General features: G+C 39.7%; 1 long non-coding RNA gene across 3 annotated transcripts in view; it reads right to left on the bottom strand.

Moving 5' to 3' along the window:
- Positions 1 to 1217: 1217 nt before the first annotated feature.
- The window catches only part of LOC141370246 (uncharacterized), a 128086-nt gene continuing 120109 nt past the window's right edge, over positions 1218 to 9194 (bottom strand). For all 3 annotated transcript variants that reach the window (XR_012374138.1, XR_012374140.1, XR_012374139.1), the window contains one exon: positions 1218 to 1741. This is a non-coding gene — a long non-coding RNA (uncharacterized lncRNA). The remainder of the gene's footprint in view (positions 1742 to 9194) is intronic.

The following is a 9194-nucleotide window of genomic DNA, read 5'->3' as shown; positions in this document are numbered from 1 at the left end:
CTGAATATGTTTGTAGTCAAAGATTTCTTTGACAAATGTTTCTGGAAAAAAAATTTAAAACTTCTAATAAGATTTTAAAAAAGGACAATGGATTCAGAAGAATATATTAGAAATAAAAAGAGTTAGTAAAGAAATATTCACTTCATGTTACTGCTGTATTATGAAGAAAACTCACTGTTTACAATTCCACCAACTCCAAATCCTCCTGTTTAAAAATATGTTATTTTCTCTGAGTGATTATTTTTAATTCATTCCCTTTGCCAAGAAGGTCTACTGCACTATAAAAATAAGTTTTCAATTACTTGCCATAAATTTCAAGCATGTCTCTTAACTTTGTAACCTCCTAAATTGCTGGTGATCTGCATATCTTGTTGGATTATCATGAAGAACTTTTATGCCACTGGATGAGAGCAGAAGTCCTTCCCATCTTTTACTCTTCAACAACATATGTGCATATGTTTATTTTTTGGTATTTCCTCTCTGATTCTTCTATTTCCTGAAGCATTTATCTATTTCTGAGCTGATTCTGTTTCTGTCTATTTATTTTGTGTTTCCCTCACTACTGAGAGCTTCCTGACCACAGGGATTTATTCTTTTATCATTATATCACCTAACATCATTTCTGGCATCACAGGTGCTAGAGGTGCAATAGATAAACGGATATCCAGAATAACTACCTGAGTAGCATCAGTACTTAGCAGATAGAAATGATCAAGGCCCATGTTTTTGAATGCATCTGGTTTAGCAAGCAGAAGATGAAGCTCTTAATGTGAACTGTGCACAGCCTTCAGCAATCAGCCTCTTCAGAGGTTGGTTCAGCAACAGCCCTTCCCAGGGTAGCCATGTCCAGTGACTGGTCATTGTGGAAGTACAAAGGCCATCATAAACACTTGGGACAACTCTGAGGGCCATTTTAGCTGCAGAGCTCCTCATAAGCTTGGCTAAGGATGCTGCTAACAGGGCGACATCACAACTCTACTCTTCCATGTGCCCACTCCTACTCTGTAATGCCCTGTACACTAAACCAAAGAGGCCAACTTGCAAAAAACGAGGAAAGCTAAAAAGCAGGAATGCAGGTACAGAAATGACTCAGGTTACTTCTTTTGGCCATGAAGTCAAGCACTCTCACCTTCTGACTCTCATAACCACCAGCAAGTTACAAGACGAAGCAAACATCAGAAGGGCTACAACATAGCTATAGATTTCAGGAAGGAGATGATGGGTCTGGATTATAAGTAGCCAGGGTGTGCTATAAGGCCCATGGCTGCCAAGTCTGAGGCCAGAGAATGTGGCCACTGGAGTAAATTAACCAGCCTGCCTCATCCTGCCTGGTTTAGAGAACTGCTGGAAGACCTTTGCTAGGAAACAAGCACCTACGTCTGGCCTCATCAGAGAAATGTGGGCCTCATATGAGGGTCTTTTCAAATGCTGCACCTGCCCTAGTATGTCCTCAGGCTCTCCTTCCAGTTCCTGGGGCCTCAGTTTCCCCACCTGTACATATTTCCTACATTACTTCAAAGAGGAGCTTGGAGACTTAATTAATGTTTGTCGAACATGTCTTATATGAAAGGAATCATGTGCAGTAAGTTCAAAGTAGTCTTGGTCCTGCTGTTTCTTTCATGTGTGCTTAGAAGATTTTTCAGCCTTGATAAGAACTCAAAAAAAAAAAAAAGACAAAAAAAGCCACTTGCTCAAGTGCTTCGATTTGGGTCCTCACGTTGTGATGCTCTCAGCATTTTCTCTGGATATCACAAAAAAAAAAAAAGAATAAAAATCAGTTAAACAACTCTAGGTGGTCAAGGTTTAAAAACATGAGAGCCATTCCAATGTCCCCCTACTTTGTCACTGCTACCCATGCCGCTTACAAACATACCCACATATCACCAAGGTTAGGAATTATTTCTAAAATTTTGTTTTTTCCCCTCTGTCCCCTCTCTTTAGATTTCCTGAGAGTGACTTCATCAGGTCCTTATCACTTTCCCAATAGTCCTGAAGCTTCCAGTCTGACAAATTTCAGGTCAGGCAAACCCCGCGCAACAATGAGAGTGTATTTCTTCAAACATATATATTATGTTTGTGTCCATCTCATGCTCAAGTCCCTTATAAGATTCCCACCACTTAAGTCTAAACTCCAAAATTTTAGGAAGACATTCAAGGTACTTCATAATATAGTCTCTATCTACATCTCCAATGTCATCTTCACCACCAACCCCTCCAAGATATACATAGCTCTGCTTTCAGTCCTGCAAGGTTTTAAGGGCATCATCTTTACGACTGTGAACACAGTGCTTTAGTCCTTCCTTGTTATCTAATCTTGGTTTTTGTTTTGTTCATCAACACTTATCATCCTTCTGAACCAACATATACTCCAACTTTCCTAATCTATGCATACTTTTTACCATACCTGGATTGTAGAATCATCATTTCCTTATGCAACTTACCCAGTAGTCTATAAATTCCTTAAGAAAAGGAATGATACCTGTCATTTCTGTATCTTCAGTGTTCCTAGCAAACTAGAGATGTTCAATAAATATTTATTAAATAAATACAAATAACTAAGCAGGGAGAGAGATGAGTTCAGGCATTTCTAAAACCCATGAATTTTAGAAACATCCTCATTTCTTTTTTTTTTAATTTTTTTATTGTTATGTTAATCACCATATATTACATCATTAGTTTTTGGTGCAGTGTTCCATGATTCATTGTTTGTTCATAACACCCAGTGCTCCATGCAGAACGTGCCCTCCTCAATACCCATCATCAGGATAACCCATCCCCCTCCCCCCCTCCCGTCTAGAACCCTCAGTTTGTTTTTCAGAGTCCATCATCTCTCATGGTTCGTCTCCCCCTCTGACATACTCCCCTTTTCTTCCTCTCCTGTTATCTTCTTCTTTTTCTTTTTTCTTAAAATATGTTGCGTTATTTGTTTCAGAAGTACAGATCTGTGATTCAACAGTCTTGCACAATTCACAGCGCTCACCGTAGCACATACCCTCCCCAATGTCTATCACCCAGCCACCCCATCCCCCCCCCCCCCCACCACTCCAGTAACCCTCAGTTTGTTTCCTGAGATTAAGAATTCCTCATATCAGTGAGGTCATGTGATACATGTCTTTCTCTGATTGACTTATTTCACTCAGCATAACACCCTCCAGTTCCATCCACGTCGTTGCAAATGGCAAGATCTCATTCCTTTTGATGGCTGCATAATATTCCATTGTGTATATATACCACATCTTCTTTATCCATTCATCTGTCGATGGGTATCTTGGCTCTTTCCACAGTTTGGCTATTGTGGACATTGCTGCTATAAACATTGGGGTACACGTACCCCTTCGGGTCCCTACATTTGTATCTTTGGGGTAAATACCCAGTAGTGCAATTGCTGGATCGAACGGTAGCTCTAATTTCAACTGTTTGAGGAACCTCCATACTGTTTTCCAGAGTGGTTGCACCAGCTTGCATTCCCACCAACAGTGTAGAAGGGTTCCCCTTTCTCCACATCCCCGCCAACATCTGTTGTTCCCTGACTTGTTAATTTTAGCCATTCTGACGGGTGTGAGGTGGTATCTCATTGAGGTTTTGATTTGGATTTCCCTGATGCCGAGTGATGTTGAGCACTTTTTCATGTGCCTGTTGGCCATTTGGATGTCTTCTTTGGAGAAATGTCTGTTCATGTCTTCTGCCCATTTCTTGATTGGATTATTTGTTCTTTGGGTGTTGAGTTTGATAAGTTCTTTATAGATTTTGGATACTAGCCCTTTATCTGATATGTCATTTGCAAATATTTTCTCCCATTCTGTCGGTTGTCTTTTGGTTTTGTGGACTGTTTCTTTTGCTGTGCAAAAGCTTTTTATCTTGATGAAATCCTAATAGTTCATTTTTGCCCGGGCTTCCCATGCCTTTGGCGATGTTTCTAGGAAGAAGTTGCTGCGGCTAAGGTCGAAAAGGTTGCTACCTGTGTTCTCCTTTAGGATTTGGATGGACTCCTGTCTCACGTTTAGGTCTTTCAACCATTTGGAGTCTATTTTTGTGTGTGGTGTAAGGAAATGGTCCAGTTTCATTCTTCTGCATGTGGCTGTCCAATTTTCCCAACACCATTTGTTGAAGAGACTGTCTTTTTGCCATTGGACATTCTTTCCTGCTTTGTCAAAAATAAGTTGACCATAGAGTTGAGGGTCCATTTCTGGGCTCTTGATTCTGTTCCATTGATCTATGTGTCTGTTTTTGTGCCAGTACCAAACTGTCTTGATGATGACAGCTTTGTAATAGAGCTGGAAGTCCGGAATTGTGATGCCGCCAGCTTTGCTTTTCTTTTTCAGTATTCCTCTGGCTATTCTGGGTCTCTTCTGGTTCCATACAAATTTTAAGATTATTTGTTCCATTTCTTTGAAAAAAGTGGATGGTATTTTGATGGGGATTGCATTGAATGTGTAGATTGCTCTAGGTAGCATTGACATCTTCACAATGTTGATTCTCCCAATCCATGAGCATGGAACGTTTTTCCATTTCTTTGTGTCTTCTTCAATTTCTTTCATGAGTATTTTATAGTTTTCTGAGTACAGATCCTTTGCCTCTTTGGTTAGATTTATTCCTAGGTATCTAATGGTTTTGGGTGCAGAAACATCCTCATTTCTAACCAAAAATGAACAAGTGAACAAAGCAAGAGGATTCTTGGCTTATTTGTGAATGGACAATTCCAGAAAATTGAGAAAGAACAGGATGGGGAATTTTCTGATTATTCTAATTTAAAGGCTTCTAAGATTGATGGTTACCAGAGGGGAGGTGGGTATGAGGAATGGTTGAAATAGGTGGTGGGTATTAAAGAGTATACTTGTCAACATGAGCACTGAGTAATACAGAGAATTGCTGAATCACTATATTGTACACCCAAGACTAATAGAACATTGTATGTTAACTACTGGAATTAAAATTAAAAACTATAAAAAATAAAAGCTTCTAAGACAAATTCTTACCAAATATCACTAAATTTCATTGGCAACATAATAAGGATGGCAGGCAGGGGAAATCAGCTGGTTTGATCAAGAAGGGAATAACAATTGATTAGTTAATCTTCAACTAAATCCAGTATGGGGACAGTGTGGGGCCTTCATTCAGAGTGGGGATGAAGAGAAACAGAATCTAGATTACAGCTGGGCTCTAGGCCTTGAGTTCCCAAATGTGTGGCTGACCATTGGAATCACTTGGGAAGCAGCTGAAAAATACAGATCCCTGGGCTCCATTTGTGACTTAAAGAATCAGAATTTCAGGGGGACATCCCAGGGATTTGTATTATAAAAGGGCTACCAGTTGATTCTGAGGATGAGTCAGTTTTAGGAAACACTGACCTAGGACTGATTCACTCACTTACTCATTCAAAAATGTACTCATTCACTGTGGGTCGTTATCCACATATTCATTTATTCAATAAAAACTGATAATAAAGGGAAGGGAAAGGAGTACAGAAAGAGAGAGGAACAGTCCCCTCATCCTCTTTCCTGATGCACTGTTTTGTGTAGGTCTGTCCTTCAAACTGCTCCTGGTTTTCACTAGTTTGGGGTTGTTGTTGTTGTCTAACCCTTTCTCTCTCTCTCTCCCCCCTCCCCAACATTTTTAGAGGAAAAAAGAGAGATTGGTGGGGGAGGGGCAAAAGGAGAAGGGGGAAAAAGAATCCCAAGCAGGCTCCACACCCATCCTGCCGCCCGAGGCAGGGCTCGATCCCGCACCCTGAGATCATGACCTAAGCCACAACCAAGAGTCAGATGCTTAGCAGACTGAGCCATCCAGTTGCCCCACTCTTTATTTCTTAAGGCAGAGATGCTTCAAAACTACAAATCCTTTCTTTTTCCAGGATTACCTTTCCTAAAGAGTGATCTGAAGATCAGTGCAGCTTTTCCAAGTGTCAGGATCCTCCACAGAAAAATATTAACAAGCCTATGAACAATTATTATTCCCCTCTATTCTTTCCTTTCCTTCCTTCCCTTGCCCAAGGCTGGCATCAAGGTTCTATAGCCAGAGAGGTCTGAGGGAGGAGAAGGGTTATTACTCTTGGCAAAAGAAGCCTTAAATTCCAGTGAATAAATGAACGTTAGCAGACTGGTCCCAAGAGGGTGCCAATCCCTGCTTTAATCTTTTAGATAGAAAAATGAACTGGATGAGTCATAAAATTCATGGGAGGCTCAACCTAAAGGGAGGGAAGCTAGAGCAAGGAGGAAAAGGACTTTTCAAATAATTAGGGGAAACTAAAAAGGCAATATCTAGTTAACAAGACTTGTACCAGTCATGGTTTCCACTTCTAACTTTAATGAAGGTTTTCTCCTTCCCACCAAAATCTGGAACACCATCCATATGGTATCCAATACATATTTATTATGTAGTTGAGCACCTAAACTCTTGTTTTTTAGTTTAAACCTGTCAAAGAGAGTGGAAGGTAGCCACAAAAGTAGGAATTATTAAATGATGGACTTGCACGATGGAGACACCCTGATGAACAATCAGCCTACCTCCTACTTTGCTGTTGCGTTTCTGGCTTCATTTATTTTTATTTTATTTAAGATTTTATTTATTTATTTTAGAGATAGAGCCAAAGGAAGGGAGACGGGGAGAGAGTCTGGAGCAAACTCCATGCTGAGCATGGAGCCTGATCTCAGGACCCTGAGATCATGACCTGAGCTAAAACCAAGAATTGGACATTCAACGGACTGAGCCACCCAGGCACCCCACACCCCAGCCACCCTGGTTTCCTTTTAAACGAAAGATGTATAACATCTTTTTTTAAGATTTTATTTATTTGACAGAGAGAGACCCAGCAAGAGGGGGAACACAAGCAGGGGGGACAGGAGAGGGAGCAGGCTTCCCGCTGGGAGCCTGATGTGGGGCTCGATCCCAGGACCCTGGGATCATGACCTGAGCTGAAGGCAGACACTTAACGACTGAGCCACCCAGGTGCCCCACATCTTTCATTTTTTAAATGGATAGTAGTAATAATCTTTCTACTTGAATAATTTAACCTAATCTTAGGATTTTCCAAGGGAGGAAGTATAGTGTTTAATTAATAGAATCCACTCCATTTCCAGAGGAATATGAGGTTCACAGAGGTTCAACAACTTGCCCAAATTCACATGGTCAGTTGGAAACAGTCCTCATACAAAACTTAAATATCAGGATGCCTGATTCAGTGGACGATGATAACTTCTCAATTGCTATATAAGCCATCCATATAAGAAAACCATAAGTAGCCAAAATTCATTCCTAACTGGGTTTGGAGATTTCACTTAAATATTTTGGTGGTAAGAGTCAGCTTGGCAGCATGCAGCTTATAAGCATTAAATATCTAAGTCATTGAGCAAGCCTACAGAACTCATGGTTAAAGGGCATTTGAGATTCTGGGGACATCAACTAGCTCACACAAAACGTTTTCCAAGGAAAGGTGTCAGAACTACATGGATTCAGTTTCCTAAATATATTGCCATTTCCCTGTCACCTACCACACCAATCTTGGGAGGAGAGATTATTGGAGGCGAAAAAGATTTTAAAAGACTTTCTAGGTATGGTGGGCTCAGGTTTTCTTTGAGTCCTAGATATTTGTGAAAAACAAATCAGGAATAGTAGATAATATCAAAACATGTTCAGGATAACTTTGCTTTAGACAAAAACACACATTTCTAAATTTAGCCATGTGATTCCCAAAATTATCTCTTTGTGATCACTAACCCCAATGGACTAACCCCAATGAAGTTAGCAACCAAATGATGAATTTACACTAATGTCTTAGCACCCAGTTGTTCCGTCTTCAGCTTTGTAATTTAACGGATGTGCTTTTGAGCCTTAGAAATCAATGAATCTACTAAGAAAGAACTAGATCTAGGTAGTACCTGTGATGTACCTGTTCTACAAAAGGGGCTTTCCCAAGAAATAAGATTCAGTGTTGTAACCATCCCTTGAAGTAGTCTGGCTCAGTGGTCACACTATGGGATTTGGAATTATTCTATCCTGATTTGCCAAGAAATCCTCCACCCACAGCTGGGTAACCGAATTTAACTTCTCCGTGCTTCAGTTTTCTAATTGGTAAAATACAGATAATAATCAGACCTACTTCTTGGGTCATAATAAGAATTTAATGTGTTAGTACAAGAGAAGATGCTCAGGATAACTGTCTGGCACAAAGTAAGAACGTAATACTTGTAAGTTAAGATTTGTATGGTCCTCTTACAGTTAACGGAACTGAAGCTCAGAACTGATAACTTGCTCAAAACTTTAGTAAGTGGCAAGTCCCTTTGTAGGGCTGGGGATTTGGAATGGTGGTGGGGGGGTATCTCTTTTTCACTTCACAGATTCATTTATATTTAGATACGTAAAAAATGATACAGCTAATCATATTATAGAAAATATGAAAATACTTGAATAATTATCTTACTGTGATCTTAGCTAAAATTTGCATTGTTTCTTTTTCCCTTTTTCCACATACATTGTTTTGCAAAACTGTAAACTCAGTATACAAACAATCTGTGTTTGACACTTTATTTAGCATTACATCATGGTCATTTTTTTATTATATCTGTTATTTTTCAAGGCTGTAAATTATTCTTTCTGGTGACTACACCATAATGGGCATAATTATTTTTGGGGTTAATATACTGCTACCCTCACCTCCCACCTTAGCACTACCAACTTAAAGACAAGTTCATATAAGATGAAAGTGAGATTTGCTTTGAATGACACTGAAACTATTACCAGAAGCAGAACTGAAACCTTGATTCCTAACTTTTATTTATTTGTTTTAATCAGAGTATAATTAACAACAGTATTATATTAGTTTCAGGTGGACAATATAGTGATTTAAAACAATTCTAGGGGTGCCTGGGTGGCTCAGTCATTGGGCATCTGCCTTCAGCTCAGGTCCTGTGATTGAGCCCCGCATCGGGCTCCCTGCTCCGCGGGAAGTTTGCTTCTCCCTCTCCCACTCCCCTTGCTTGTGTTCCCTCCCTCGCTGTGTCTCTCTGTCAAATAAATAAAATCTTTTAAAAAATTAATTAATTAATTAAATAAAACAATTCTATACATTACTCAGTGCTCATCAAGCGTCCTCTTAATTCCTTTTATGTATTTCACCCATCCCCCTCCCACTTCCCCTCTGGCAACTACCAATTGGTTCTCTATTTAATCTGGTTTTTGTCTCTTTTTTCTTTATGTTT

The sequence above is a fragment of the Callorhinus ursinus genome, unplaced genomic scaffold (assembly GCF_003265705.2).
Source record: "Callorhinus ursinus isolate GAN/ISIS: 27379988/994484 unplaced genomic scaffold, GSC_fseal_2.0 scaffold29, whole genome shotgun sequence".
Lineage (NCBI taxonomy): Eukaryota > Metazoa > Chordata > Mammalia > Carnivora > Otariidae > Callorhinus > Callorhinus ursinus.
This window is presented reverse-complemented; position numbering and strand designations above follow the sequence as displayed.